The sequence below is a fragment of the Leiobunum rupestre genome, chromosome 11, assembly GCF_980474605.1.
Source record: "Leiobunum rupestre chromosome 11, qqLeiRupe1.1.hap1, whole genome shotgun sequence".
NCBI classification, from domain to species: Eukaryota; Metazoa; Arthropoda; class Arachnida; order Opiliones; family Sclerosomatidae; genus Leiobunum; species Leiobunum rupestre.
Window position 1 is genome coordinate 10,113,340 of NC_143394.1, and position 16,407 is coordinate 10,129,746.

The following is a 16,407-nucleotide window of genomic DNA, read 5'->3' on the forward strand; positions in this document are numbered from 1 at the left end:
TTGTTTTTTTACAGAGCGCTTAAATTGAGGAGCAAGTTTTGGTTTTTATAAACCTCTAAACCTGAGGGGTGCTGTTTCGTTTTTTACAGAGCGCTTAAATTGAGGAGCAAGTTTTGGTTTTTATAAACTTCTAAACCTGAGGGGTGGTGTTTTGTTTTTTACAGAGCGCTTAAATTGAATTGAATTGAGTTTATTGTGCCATAAAACAGAAATTTCCAACAAGTTATAACACATAATGCTCTAAGCATTTCGTCACATATTTAATATGCTACAGTCCTAGTATAGAATTAATAATAATATTAATAATGTGCTCAATAAAAGCCTACGTCATATAACTATTATATTAAAATATTGGAAAGGTAAACAATACCAATTAGAAATTAAAATGGTTGTAAATGTTAAAACCTAAAACTTAAAACGTTATTTGGATATGTTTTGTGGCGATACATTTATGAAAAATATCATTACTACTTCCACATTCGTTAAATACAGACATAATGCGGTTAGTCAAATTTTATTCACCGGACCTAATATAGAAGGTATTTCTTTTCCTACTACATCTTAGACTAGAGTTAAGTAATAAACAATGTAAAATTTCTGGACAGTGAGATCGCGACACTAGTAAGTTGGTTAAAAATTTAATGTCAATTTTTAATAAAGTATGTATAATGGTTTCTAAGTTATATTTTAACAAAAACTGTTCATAACTTAAGTGCATTGTATTATTTGTAGGGGAATATGTATTGATAACATTGCATAAGTGGTAAACTTTCTTTTGAATATTTTCTAATTTTTTCAATTTGTTTTACATGTGCTACTGTATACTACAGAACAATAAGTAATAGAAGTTTTTATCAACAATTTATATAAAGTTATGAAGCAAGGGATTGACTTTAATTGTTTAGAGATTTTGTACGAGGCACCTATCAATTTATTTACTTTTACTAAAACGTGATTTATGTGAGACGTAAACACAAATTTGCTATCAAATAACACACCTAAATCCTTAATATTATCTAGTCTTTTTAAAATTTTATTATTTAAATTATAATTATAAACTATTTTATTTTTCTTACACGTGTAAGAAACTACTATGGTTTTGTCATTATTTATTGGGATGTTATTGTTTTGACACCATTCGTTTAATATAGGAAGATCATTTTGTAGTACTTTACAGTCGTCAGAGGTAATAATTTTCCTACTCAGTTTATGGTCGTTTTTAATTAAATGTGGAATGTCTGAAATGTATATATATATATATATATATATATATATATATATATATATATATATATATATATATATATATATATATATATATATATATATATATATATAATCTTGTAAAAAGAAAAATATAAACTTTCCACGTCATTGGTCACATACGCGCCTTTCTGAACTACACTTATTTGTACCCTTATTAGAGCGGTTAGAACTCTTGCCTCGCAGCAAGAGGAACCAGGTTCGATCCTGCTTGTGGCACTGGGTGAACTCGGGACTTCTCCTTCTGGGTTTAGTTTGGTAATTGGATTCACTAGTATTGTTTAATTACGTATTTAATTTCGTCATGCACCCGGGTTTATCAAATATTTCTAAAATGTTTCAAAATTCTATTGTAAATGCTTTCTTAGCAGTCAAAGTAAAAACACGCTCCACTGATTTTAAAGAAATTAATTTCATAATCCTGTCGTTCAAACGTCGAGAGCGTCCTGCTTAACCTCTCTAAAAGCTGTTTCTCAACAAAATTCCACTTAATTAAGTTTATTCAAAATCAAATTTAAGCGAATGGCTACTAGCACTAGTAATTTATATACCACAAATTATATTGATCTAGATCTCGCTACCTGGTATTCCATTCCGTGAATTGTTAGCCAAAGTGTCGCGGAAAAATCAAATAGCCTTGTAAGGTAATATCAAGAGCTACTCTTTGATTAAAGGAATTTCGTATTGTATTAAACAACTTTATAATCTTATTTATTAATAAATCTTATTTATCAATAAATATTATTTAAAATTTATTTCCTAGGATTTTGAATATCTATGAATAAATCAAAAACGGACACCAAACAAGTAATGTTCTCTTCCGTGTCGTACGCCCCTTTTTATGGCAAAGCCGTGAATCGTGTAGTTGACATGCAAAGTTTCCTTTACCTTGGAGAGATGCTTCACGTTAGAGTTTAGTGATCTTTACTGAGGTTCACTTTACGTAGAATGTAATAGAGACTGGGCGTTCACGTCACTGTTGCGCAAACAGCTTAATTCGGGGAAACGTCTGGACTACTCTTACTCCGAAAGTTCCTCTTCTCACTATAACCTGACAACCTTGACAAAGATGCGGTTCATGCAGGCTACAGACGCAATTACTTCTAAGTAACGTATACTTGATACCGATGGCTTACGCGCTTACATATTAAAATTTACGGCAAAGTTATGACTTTAATACAATTAAAAATGTTTTGTCATAAATTAAATATTATATATTTATATATATAAAAGTTATATATTCTTAGACGCTTTCCTGTTGAAACTCTTAGTTGAAAAGCTCCGAAATTTAGCAACAGATAATCAATCATAGAAATTATTGGGTAAAATTCCTTGTAATAAAATTTTCATCTAATTCTGTTATTTAAAAAAAAGATTGTTGTATAAAACACATTGCATTGAAAGGCAGGCATACTTTAAAAAGACTAGTAATCGGTGTGTGTGTGTGTGTGTGTGTGTGTCTGTGTGTGTGTGTGTGTGTGTGTGTGTGTGTGTGTGTGTGTGTGTGTGTGTGTGTGTGTGTGTGTGTGTCTGTGTGTCTGTGTGTGTAGATTTATCAATACACACCTAATGTCCTCATTTGAAAGTTCAAACTAGATTGGTGTGTTTAGAGATAAACACAGAAATAAATTGTAAACACACTATTAATGGTCCCCACAAGGTATGTCACATATGCATACGGTAAATGTCACACTTTTTTGTGTCACCACAAGGTAAATAAATTATTATGACGTAACATCAGGTAAAATACACTTTTAATGGGTCCCCATAAGGTTTATCATTTGGTCCCCATAAGTTTTTCCTATTTAAAGAAAAGAAGCAAGTCATAGCAAAAATACCTAGGGTCAATCTCAAACCGATTTTGAGATTTTGAAAGTATTTTAATTTTTTTAAATTGATTTCAAAATTTTGGAACTTTAAAAATAATTTCAGAAATCTTATTTTGATTTCCGAGATTTTAACGGTGATTTCTAGATAGTAAGTCAGATTTCGCGATTATATTACAGATTTCTGGATTTCGACCCTGATTTCGAGATTTTGAAAGTAATTTCCAAATTTTAAGTGATTTTGGAACTTTAACAATAGATTCAGAAATACTATTTTGAATTATGAGATTTCGACGTTAATTTCCAGAGTGTGACATAGATTTCCGGATTTTAAGTCAGATATCAGGATTTTAGGACAGATTTCGGGATTTTGAGATTTTGACTTTGATTTCAAGATTTGACGGGAATATCGGGAGTTTGATTTAGATTTAGGGATTTTGTCAATGATTTACGTGTTTTTGCGGTTTTCACACTGATTTCGAAAACGTAAATCTAATTTTTAAAATTTTGGGATATTTTTGAAAATTCTAGACTATTTCGATATTTCATCGCTTGAAATCCAAAGTAACGCACTTTTTGGCGGGTGTTTTGATATTCACACATAAATATGTCTATATATAAACATATTTATAGCGTTATTAATATTATATCTACTAGAGGTAGAAGGGGGCCAATGACAATTTGCCAAATATGAATATGAAGAAGCGTATTAGAAATAAGGCTGCCAAAAGATGTAAAAGTAATTTAATTTCACATAGTACAGACGGAAACTTTGTGTCCTGCCTCAACGGCGATAGGTCAGGAAATCAAAAATAACGTCCTCATATGTAAAGTAAGGTCCTCACAACGTTTTTTAACACTAATATAACACATTAACGTCCTCATATGTGTTGTTTTATTGGAGATACCCGGTACTTTTTTTCTAATGGTCCTAGGGCGTTCGACGATAGTTACGCCACTGTAAATTCAAATTTACGCCGGGAGGGTTGCATTCCTCTTCACCGTCGTTTAGTATAGGTCTATAACTCATTTTTGGGGAATCAAGGTGAACGTCCTCATGTATAGTTTCGTTCGAGACACATAAGGTTCTCCCGCCGTCGTTAACCGTCATCGTTCGTTGTAATACTTGTGATTTCTTAATGCTATAAAGCTAATTTATATAATTATTTCAGAATATTGCCAGTTTGATATAAATTTTTAAACTAATTGTTTAAAATTGCAATAAAGATATTTACCAATCCAATTAAAAATAGAGACGTCTTAAAGCGGTTAAATTTTAAATTGAAACAAGTTGGCAAGCCAAAACATATCTCTCCTCGGAAGAATTGTCCCTAGTGGTGTTCATTTCTCGAGACGACCCTTAAAGATATTTCCGCAATTCAGAGTTATTTACTAAAAACGTAATCCCGGTTCAATCCCGCCCGGTATAAAATTTTAATTTTAATTAAAATAATTGAGACGAAACAACCGAGTTTAATTTATTCAGAATATTTTAAACTAAGTAGTTACAACAGTGAGTTAGACGTACTAAAACAATGCACAATTGAATTTAACCCTTTTTACAGTACAAGTTTATCTGTGAAATATAATACGAAGCAGATTTTAATGAAAGAAATATCTACAGAGGGTATTTGTATTTTTCTCGCTTACGACATACTTGCCGCATCTTTAACGCTCATTTTATTTCAACACTCGCCCTTGATGAAGATACCGTAGAATAGCTATATTCGACATCTGGTAGTGGACGACTCGTAGACTTCCTGTTGACGTTGTGACACATACCGCGTGAAAAAGACCAATACCGTCCAATTTCCAATATCATATAATGACTCGCACATCCAGGAAATCAATGACTGCATTAGGAATCGTAGATGTCCAAATATCCACACTAACAAAAATGAATTAACAAGAAGCGAAAAGGTTACCATTCACAAAGCACAGAAAGCCACTTGACTAAACGACAGCTCGTATATAAATAAATGACCGTAGACGGAATAGTTAGGACTCTCTATAAATAAAACAAACGAACTCAATTGATGAACTGCATTAAACATCATAATCAGTCGAGAAAACGTTTAAAATAAATTACGAAGTAATGACGACCCAGTTAAAAACCCAGACCACTATGTAAACAACTCGATAATTTCTTCATAAATGAACTATTACCCTTGAAAACCAATACGCTAAACACACGCAATAGATAAAAAAGACTGAAAAAACGAAATAAATTACAAAAAACTAACGGGTTCTACCCTTTAACCATCTTATCTGCTGACTGCGCTAAAACAAGATTTGACCTTTAAATTTTCATACGTAAAAAATAAAAAACAAAGTTCAATAAACAATATCCTCAGATATTGTATTCATCCGTTTAGTAAAAAACCCCGCCTTATCATTATGGTTCCTTTACTTTAATATTTTCCCTAAGGAAGTCCATATCTCGGCGGTGAAATATCCGTATGGTAACAATGCGACCCGAGTCCAATTCCTGATCGCAATCAAATTTTACAGTAAAATACTTAAATATTTAATTAAATATAAGTTTAATATTATTTATAAATATTTAATTAAATATAAGATTAATATAATTTATAAATATTTAATTAAATATAAGATTAATATAATTTATAAATATTTAATTAAATAGAAGGTTTATATAATTTATAAATATTTAATTAAATAGAAGATTAATATAATTTATAAATATTTAATTAAATAGAAGATTAATATAATTTATAAATATTTAATTAAATATAAGATACATATAATTTATAAATATTTAATTAAATATAAGATACATATAATTTATAAATATTTAATTAAATATAAGATAAATATAATTTATAAATATTTAAAATGATGTAGAATAAATAAATTAGAGTAGATCTCTTGCACACAGCAGACCCGGGTTCAATTCCCGGCCGGCGCCAATAAATCGCAAATTGATACCAAAACGAATACCGTGAACAATTGGTGGAAACCCTGCCATTGGACGTTGAGAGGTTGTCATAATACTCAGCACTCGGTCCGTCCCAAAAGTCAATAAGAAGAGGTTGAAGAGTAAACGCCCGTACAAATATAACAAACACAAACACAACAGACTTAACAAACACAAACACAAATACAACAGACTCAACACCCACAACCGTCATAACACAAACACAACAAACTCAACACCCACAACCGTCAGAACACAAACTCAACATTCACATATCCAATCAAACTGAGTTAAAACTGTGAGCGTTAACGAAACAAAAACCATCCAAACCAAACCCAACCGCAAATTAATCCGTTAACGCTCACCGTCGCACGGTAGTTTTGCCAACCCTTCTACAGTCCTAGCAACTGCGAACGCAGAGATTTCGAGAAACTGCGTACGCAATGATTAACCTTTGCACTGAAAATGCGAACGCGTTCGCAGGACAGACAGACACACAGACAGACAGACCGACACGGTGATTGTATAATCCCTCCTAGGGGAATTTGTCCCCTCGGAGAGGTAAAAACGTTGGTTCCCAAAAAAGTGTAATCCTTAAAACTGTTTAGATTTCAAAGATTTTTTTCTCTATGGTCCCCGTAGTTGTTGATTTTTGGTGGTATGATACTGAATAATGTTTTAAAATGACTAATTATTTCAATTAATAGTATATTTATTGCAAATAAAATTTCCAATTAGACTAAAATTTAATATTGTAAATGCTGTGTATAATAAACAGCCGAAGTAACTTAATGTAAAAGCTGCTAGATTGCAATCTACATTTGAAAACGTCTGCCCAAAACAACTACATGGACATTACCCTACGGGGCAAAGTTCTGATTGGCGGCTTTTAAGATTGGTTTTGCGGGTGAAATTAGCCTACCACTACATGTTATGGCCAAAAAAGGATGCAGGTTATGAAACTTCGGAAATCGTTATCACCCAGCAACGGTCTATCATTATTCATTAGCCGACATAGTTCTAGTCCATCCCTTATCAGTGGCGTAGCTGAGAACTCAGACCTCCCCCCCGCAAAAAACTCAATGAGCGGGGCCCCCCGAAGCTCGGCGACCTCCAGCGCCGCGGGCCCTGTGGACCATCAGCTTTGCCACTGTCCCTTATATATGTAATAACATAAGTAATATAATACCAAAAGGTATGACAATTAGCAAAAAAATTATCACTGATTTTCACAGTGATTGTGTTATCCAGATTTAGTTCAGCACAGACACTCCCAAGGCGAAATATCCTTTACGAAAATGGTGGATCGAAATTTGAACCAAATTTCATCAAAAATTGGACAGATCAAACGGGGATCCAATTACAGACTCCTCTGGATTAAATTTTGGATCCAATGAGATTTGGATACCGACTGGATCTAATGATATTTAGATCGGGTCGGGATCCAGATCAGCTCTTGATCCAATGAGATTTAGATCCAGTCGGGATCCAATGAAATTTGGATCCAATCTTTATACAAAGAAATTTCGATCCGGTCGGGACCCAATTAGATTTGGATCCGCTCTTAATGCAATGAGAATTGGATCCAGTTGAGATGCATAGGGATTTGGATACCAACTGCGACCAGCATTAAAAGTACGGAATCTGGGCGGTAGGCAATACTTTGAAAACAAGGTAATTTTAGTGACATTAATTATATTTAATAACATTAACAGCAGACACTACACCTTCCACTTAGCCGTGAGAGTAACTCACGTGATAATGAATCTTAGTTAAGAGACTGTGAACGACTCCCGAGCCCCAATTTCTTGGAAAAATTACTTACATACGTAACACATCATGCCAAGAAACTATAAAGTACTATAATGAAAAGCTAATTTTTAGGCCAAAAACCTAGGAAACCTACGATATCTGCCAAAAGTCGTCTACTTTGGCCTTAAATAAAGACAGTGTTCAAAAAACGGCACGTGCACCACGTGGTCCAAGTGCTCAAAACGCGGAAAACGATAATAATTGAGGTAAATTAAACATAAAAATTAACAAAAACAATTAATTTTATCCGCACCCAAATCCCCTGTTTTTACTTCGGGTTCCGCTTAGATGGTAGATTAAATAAATCAAACAAATGTAATTAGCCAGAACCGAGTGACGTCACTGCAACTTTGAGAAGGCTAACTATTAGAGAACCGACTAGAGTGTAGAAGGCAGTGAACAGACTTACAATAAGATAAAGCGTAAACCGAAACCACCCAAACGAGGCTACCTTTTATAGCATTTTTTACTAACCTTGGGCGTTACTGACTAATCCTCCAGTTTCAAATCGGCGCGTGGTCCATTGAAAAAATCGTTCTAGTTACATTCAAATTTCTATGCTGTAGAGTTTTATCAAAATGTTCCTAGTTGTCGAAAAATTTAACCATTGAAATAAAAATATATTTACTGAGATCGATATTGTTCTGGCGGTCTTGCCAGACATAAAAAGTAGTCATCTAAATTCTCCTATCACCTTCTATAATTATATTTATACCATTGAGTTAGGAATATAAACTCTAGATTCTTGAACACTCAATTGATTTCCGCTATGGTGTCTCGGTTGGGACCACTTTCTAGAAACACTTACGGCGGCTGTCATTTATCATTATACGGTGCCGTCATCCAGGGCCGTGCAGAGGGGGGAAGGGGGGGGGCAAAATCCCCGGGGCCTGGGTGAAAAGGGCCCACGAGGGGGCCCATAGCTGTAGGGCCCATCGAAGAAGCTTAAGGGGGGGTGCAAATCAAGATAACTTGGGAGACGTTTTCAGGGCTCAAGGGGGGGGGGTGCAAATCGAAGGGGCAAGCGAGTAAGTTTGCCCCGGGCCCCAGGATACCTCTGCACGGCCCTGCCGTCATCTATTTTAGAAATAATATATTTAAGCCACCGGCTTAAGTTATTCTCAGTGTTTCTAACCGCCGGCGGTAGATGACTACATATTTCAAGATTCCATACACGATTCCAAGAAAGTGTCCCGGCGAAATATCAATAGGCGATTCTGAAATATAATATCGACAAATACATGTACAAAGAGTTAATTTTATGGGCGCGCGCTCTTGATTTATTAGTAGATTGTGGCTGGCGCGATTGTGCACGCGCGTTGAAAATGAAAAATAAAGCGCGCGCTCAAATACTTTAACCATACAACAGAAAGTAACCAAATCATGTGACCACTAATCTTTTTCGGAATCACCTATTGGATCTAAATTTGATACAATTTTATTTGATCAAATGAATTTGGATCCAAATTGTATCCAATACTATTTGATCAAAACAATTTAGATCAAACTGGGACCCAATTCTTAGTTAAAAGATTTTTTTGGGTCTAAAATTGATGCAATTTTATTTGATAAAATTAATTTGGATCAAACTTGGATCCAATTCTTATTTAAAAGATTTTTTGGATCCAAATTTGATATAATTTTATTTGATCAAATTAATTTGGATCCAGCTTGGATCCAATTCTTAGTTAACATTTTTATGGATCTCAATTTGATACAATTTTATTTGATCAAATTAATTAAGATTCAAATTTGGATCCAATGCTATTGGATCAAACCAATTTGGAACAAACTTGGAACCAGTTCTTAGTTAAAAGATTTTTTTGGATCCAAATTTGATAAAGATTATTTGATCAAGAAATAGTTGATACTTATTTGATCCCTTCAGGATATAGCTTGATACAAATTGGATCCAATATCCAAAATTGGATCAAGTCATTTTCGTAAGGGCGGGGCCAAAGCCGTCAGAGTGATCTTACCATACGCGATACGGCAGGATAAGCATTCCAAGTAGAGGTATGCATTCCTGTTATTCCTTATTGCTAGTTTTCAAAATGCAAAATGTGATGGCGAGCGTCATCGCTAAAATCTTTGTTAAAGGGCCACATAATAACGTGACAGTTTTCATATTAATATGGATTAAAATGGAATTATTACTACCCTTTGATGTTAAGTCAAATATTTTCACATTTTTAATTATATTTAAATTCCGTCCCTAAACATTAATTGACGAAGGCGGCAAAAGTTCATAGAAAGTACATAAATATACTAATTTAATTATTAATTAATGATAAGAGTATTATGAGGGTATCGAAATTTATATTGTTTACGGTTGATATATGGCGAAAAGTTAATGAATGGAGAAAAGTCTTCCGTCACTCGCTAAAAGGGGGCGCGGCGGTACCAAAACGTAAAAGGCCATGAGGGGGCGCTGTTGAAGTTAGATGAGCCTTAAATGATGAAAATGAACTATGACGAGCTGTTACTGTTTCCCTCGTCATTTACCATTAACCTCATAATTTAAGTTCGTTTCAGTGCCGTAATTAACGTCTCTTTAGAACACAGATTGGCGCGATAAGCCTTTGCCGGGCCTCGGCCTTCTTTTCCCACCCTTTCCTTATTTCGCGAGTAATTAGCCGCAACTGGCTGCCGAAAATCGATTGCGACAATATTTCGCGTATTTTCTCCGGGCGAAGACGAAGATGCGCTTGGACGTCGTTTTTGGTCTGATATAGTGGCCATAAGCCATTAGTTCGTAAAGACAAGCGTATTAGGCTGAGAGACCGGTATTTTAGACAAACAATTTAAACGTACGTGCTATTTACGGTAGTTTTCGAGGAAAAATTTCCTGTACTAAAACAACCCTTTGTTGGTGAGCACAATACGCCATATCTGCCGGGGCTAATTAAGTAGGGCTGTGGGAAATTTACCATTCAGCCTGGGAATTTCGACTATCAAACTGGCGACACCATAAGCCTATCATAAGGTCCCCATAAGCAAAGGTCTAGGCCAAATTTGTGACGATCACATACCCGTTATTAAGAGGTAGGTATTCAAAATCCGCACCTCCTAGTGGCTACGTCCTCAGCTATGCATTTTTGAAATACATTTCGCGAAATGTATTATGAATGCGCGCAAGCCGTGCACGAGCGTTTTTAAACTTAGAACAATTAACCTTGGCTCCGCTACGCCACTGGTAGTCAAAATTTGAATAAACCTTCACAATATCAATAATAGTAATATGACGCACGTGGTTCTAGCGCTTTTACCGGCGTTTTTTCAAACTTAAATTTTCTTTAGCGAATTGATTTACAGGTGCCTAAGGCCACCTCGTTATTAAAGCCAGGTTGGGTGATCTATTGAGCCTGAGAGTTCTTATTTAAGACAACGGCAAGAGTGCTAATATTTATACTTTTGAATAATAATATGTAGCATTTATTATAATGAAATAATTAATTTATTTAGTGATATTTGTTAATTATCTCCCTGAGATCCTCTTTTACATTACTAAATGTGTTTTTCCTTTAACCTTTCTTATGTGTAGTTCGATTTTAACTCTCCGAGGTGACTATGTCCCTTAGGAGGGGCTATACAATCACCGTGTGGGTCTGTCTGTCTGAGCTGTGAACGCGTTCGCATTTCGGAGCAGAGTGTAATCGCTGCGTCTAAATGGCAGGGTTTCCACCAATTTTTCACGGTATACGTCATAGTATAAGTTGGCGATCGCATCGGGAGGGTTTCGAACCCGAGCATGACCCAAGAGTGTTCTACCAAAGAATCACCATTACATGTTACTGCTCATTGAAGCGGAAGAGTATATTAATAGTTTTTAAAATCTTAAATTATTTTACGTATGAAATTTTAAAGGTCAAATCTTGTTTTAGCGCAGTCAGAATAGATAAGAGGGTTAAAGGGTAGAACTTAGTTAGTTTTAAATTGTTTATCGGTTTTTTTGAACCGTTAAGGGTCATTTATGAATACAATTTCAAGTGGTGTACAAAGCGCTTTTTTCGTTTTGCTTACTTTACTCGTAACTTCGTAATTTAGTTTGCGTTTCATTAATGTGGTTTCGTTGGTTTTATATTTTGAGATATACGCTGTTGTTTAGCCTTCACTATTCAGTTATGTTTTTTGTGTGCGTTATAAGCCGTTTTTTCATATAAATTTGATTGCTTAAGACCTATAGTGCCATGGGTTGGTTTTTCTCTATAAAATAGTTTCTTGCACGTATATTTTACGTTTCGTGAGCGTTCTAAAAAATTAAAATTTTGTATTTTGAATTTCTCATTTTGTTGCTTTGATAATTTAATAATGTTTTGGGTCTAAAGTTGGTTTTTTGTTCTATTGATATTGAAAATTTGCTTAATGTAATAGCATTTGTAATATTTATAATTAAAATAAAAAATAATCTACTGTTTGGAATAGCACCGGGATAACAATTTTTTGGAGGACGCTTTTGATGGTTAAATATCATTGAGTACCGTGTCGAGTAGTTAATACACCCCAGGATAAATTCTTTTTATTATTATTATTTTATTTTTGTTGTTATTCTTTTTTATTCTTATTATATTATATTTTGTGACGGGGGTGTTCCACAAAGAATGAGTTGTTTATATTTCCTTTAAATTAAATTGGAATTTTTAATTATTACAAAAAGAGTGCTATCACATTCAAGTATAAGTTAAATTTAATTATAATATATTTTCTTCATACATTCAAACGCAGAATTTTTTTCCATTGAAGCTAATGCATTTACTAGCTCGTCCTTTTTTATTTTTGAATGTTTTGCAGTCATCGTTTGTTGTGCAGCTGCAAACGCAAGCAGAGTCATTAAATACCCCAGCATAAACTTTAAAGCAAAATCCATTTTGTTTCCTCGTTGCAAATTGTTTCTATGCCCCTACAATCTGAAAATATTCAATTTCTTTTTATTCTTTTTACGCCATTGTTTTATAATCCGCAAGATTCCGGGTAGCATTTGATGGTTCAAATCCTTATCTCACGTCATTGATCTCGAGCCCGATCACTCTTGGTTTGCGTGTCGAAACGAAAGATACTAAACTAGAGCACTCTTAATTAACCTATTTCCTACTTTTATGTTAAATTGGATTAAATATGATTTTGAAAAAATAATGTTTCTTTAAAATACCCTTATGATAACCAGAAAATTGTTGCTACGGAAAAGCTAAGTTCATTGTTAAGCTTGTTTTCCACTAGCGCGCGTCATAATGTTATTTTCTTTACGCACGTAAAAATCCGTGATCACTCGTTTAATTCACTTCTTACTTGCTCGCATTTCGACTGCTCCAATTTCAAGGACAGCGCAGAGCGTCAACGCCAAGAAAACAACTAAACGTTTTGAGCCCATGATGTCGTACAGTTCACCGGAATGTAACCTTAATAATCAAAAACGTTTTATTAGAAAACATATTAATACAAGAATAAGTCAATTTGTCATTTTACTCTGAAAAGCTTAGCTCTTTGTATTTTTAAGCAGCGTCATTAGATTAAAGTAAATAAAGTTTAAATACACAATTAAGAACCTTCTTATAATATGTTCAAAAACTCTTACATATTAAACATCTTTAGTTTCCTTAAAACATTTATGAGCATCTGCTTGATTATTACTTCATTTATGAGCAGCCACTTTTATTACTTTCAAATCGATTTTTTTAATGAAAGGGTTTTAAGAGCGCTAATATTTTGAATTTAATATTTCTGAACGTACAAATAAGGTAAAAAGAAAATGATTAGCCAGAAATTATCATGACTCGACAAAATTGAGGTGTTGGAGTATGATGGTAAGTTACGCAACCTCAAACTTACAATTTTAATTTCTTTTTGTATGTCAGCTTCATAAATACTTTGGTGAGCTGCCTCAAACTAGTGAAGTTTAATTAAATTTAATTGGAGATTTTATGTCAAGAATGGCAGATGGCGCCATAAAGATACGGTAACTACCACTCACGCAGTTACATTTAATACTAAAAAAACGTTTTGCTCGAAATTGGGTAAATTTAAGCTTGAATTTCGTGATTTTAGTGCTTCCATTGGCCATTTTGAAATTTCACGTTAATCATAACTCAAATAATACACCGGATGCGGTTAGCTAAACAGCAATCTAACGAATAAGTTTAATATATATGTATATTATAATCTTGTGAACAGCAAAAAATAAACCCTTCACGCTCTTGGTCACATTGTGTCCTTACAAATAAAACAGAAAAGTAATACGAATCAAAAGTTATTGGTTCAAATTCGGCCGATTAAAATTCAAATTTTATCCAAAACTCTGTCAACCATTGAATGCTGGGGAAATCAATTGGTCAAAATCGAAAATTTAATGTTTGTTAGATATCTAGCAGTAAGCCGATGTTTTGAACTCCTGAAAAATTAACCCGGCTTAATTGTTCCACTTAATTAGCTTAACCACGTTATGAATTAAATATTTTGTTATGTCTTAGAAATATTTCGCTTTTTATAATCAATTTCAATTCCATTAAGAGTTAATAATTTTGTGTAAGTTGAATACGTGACAGGTGCAGATTAAGAAATACCGTAATATATCAATAATTTCCTTGCAAAAGCATTATTTTTACTTAAACATAGTTCAATTTAATATTATTTATCTAAAAAGTATCATATAATTCCTTCTTCAGCGTTTGCATTTTCCAATAATCAATACAACCACGGCGGTTAAAGGCTTCAGGCAATGGATTGAAAAAGATGAGATTTTCGAAAGAAACTAACAAATTCTCGTAGCTTCCTTAAAATTTATCTGTTTTTTAGATCGGAGAAGTACATTCATTAACACTGTTTTGTATGAAAATGATTATGTACCGACTCTTGTAGCACGTGTTGCAAATTTAAAAGAATGGTCTATATACTGATTGTAGTTCAAATTTGCTTAGGGTTTAGCTTTTTTATCCCTTTTTATAATGGACTAATCTACTAATCGCTTATTTCATCATCGTTGGATTACAGTCCATAGGTGCTTAATTTTAACGTTACACTTCGTAAATAAAAACAACCTTCACTGATTTTAAAGAAAATAATTTCAGGACGTCTAAATACTCCTGTCGCTCAAACGCCGAGAGCGTCCTGCCTAACATCTCTAAAAGCTCAGTTTCTCGGGGTGGTCTTGGTTCTTATGACAATGGGGATTGAAAAGGGAGAAAAAAGATGTGATCAACAACATTGCACTTTTGTTGGTGGAGTTCATACAACATTAACTTTAAGCAAATGACTACAAATAATATTGATCTCAATCTCGCTATGTGTTAATCCATTCCGTAAATAGTTTAAAATTTCAAATAGATCTCCTTAATCAAGGAACACCACTGTGCGTGAAAATTAAAGGGTCGCGGAAAAATCAGATAACTTGTTATGGTAATATCAAGTGCAATTCTTTGATTTTGAAATATGGTATTGTATTAAATTACTTTAATACTCTTATTTATTAATTAACATTATTTAAAATTTATTTCCCAGGATTTTGAATGTTTGTAAAATAAATCAGAAACGGAACCCTTAAAGGATTGTTTGGTTATCTTACCAAAAACGTTTATTAAAATAATTAGGCAAATTCTTACTAGAAAGAAATTTGAAGGAAGCAAACTCCGGCAATTTCCAAACAAGTAATGTTCTCTTCCGTGTCCTACGCGCCTTTTTATCGCGAAGCCGCGAATCGTGTAGTTGACATGCTGAGTTTCCTTTACCTCGCAGAGATGCTTCACGTTCGAGTTTAGTGATCTTTACTGACGTTGACTTTACGTAGAATGAAATTGAGACTGGGCGTTCGCGTTACTGTTCGCGCAAACAGCTTAATTCGGGGAAACGCCTGGACTACTCTTACTACGAAAGTTCATCTTTCCCCTACAACCTGACAACCTTGAAAAAGATGCGGTTCATACAGGCTACAGACGCAATTACTTCTAAGTAACGAATACTTGATACCGATGGCTTACGCGCCTACATATTAAAATTTACGCCAAAGTTATGACTTTAATACAATTAAAAAATACGTTGTCATAAATTAAAATTCAAAACCTGTCGTTCATGAATTATATATTCGTAGACGCTTTCGTGTTGAAACTCTTAGTTCAAAAGCTCCGAAAATTAGCATCAGATACTCAATAATAGAAATTATTAAAAATTATTATTATTAAAATTCCTTGTAATTAAAAAAAAATATTATTTAAAAATAATAATATTAAAGACAGTATTGTTATTTGAATTTTCATCGTATTCTTTTAAATTTATTTTTGAAATAAAGATTTCTTTTTAAAACAAATTGAAAGGCAGTCCGTGGTGTCCGTGTACTAAATTAATCCAAATTAAACAATGAGACAAAATTAATTTGTATAAACAATGATTTCATTCAACACTTACTATAAATAAAAGTAAAATATTAATTATAACCATTATATTTCCTATTATCCCAACGTTAAGTTATTTATTGATAATATCTCTTTACAATGGCCAAATAAATCCCGAAATCCTAAGTAAGGACTGTTAGCTCTGCCATAACCGTTATTTTTTTCGACTAATTCCTGGTTTCAAAGCGTC

The 16,407-nt window shown here is 33.5% G+C and overlaps 1 long non-coding RNA gene across 1 annotated transcript; it reads right to left on the reverse strand.

Moving 5' to 3' along the window:
• Positions 1-12,503: 12,503 nt before the first annotated feature.
• Positions 12,504-15,774, reverse strand: LOC149921291 (uncharacterized). The gene is made up of 3 exons (XR_016477462.1): positions 15,432-15,774; positions 13,126-13,235; positions 12,504-12,746 (listed from the first exon to the last, which is right to left on the reverse strand). It is a non-coding gene; the product is annotated as an uncharacterized LOC149921291 (long non-coding RNA).
• Positions 15,775-16,407: the final 633 nt, after the last annotated feature.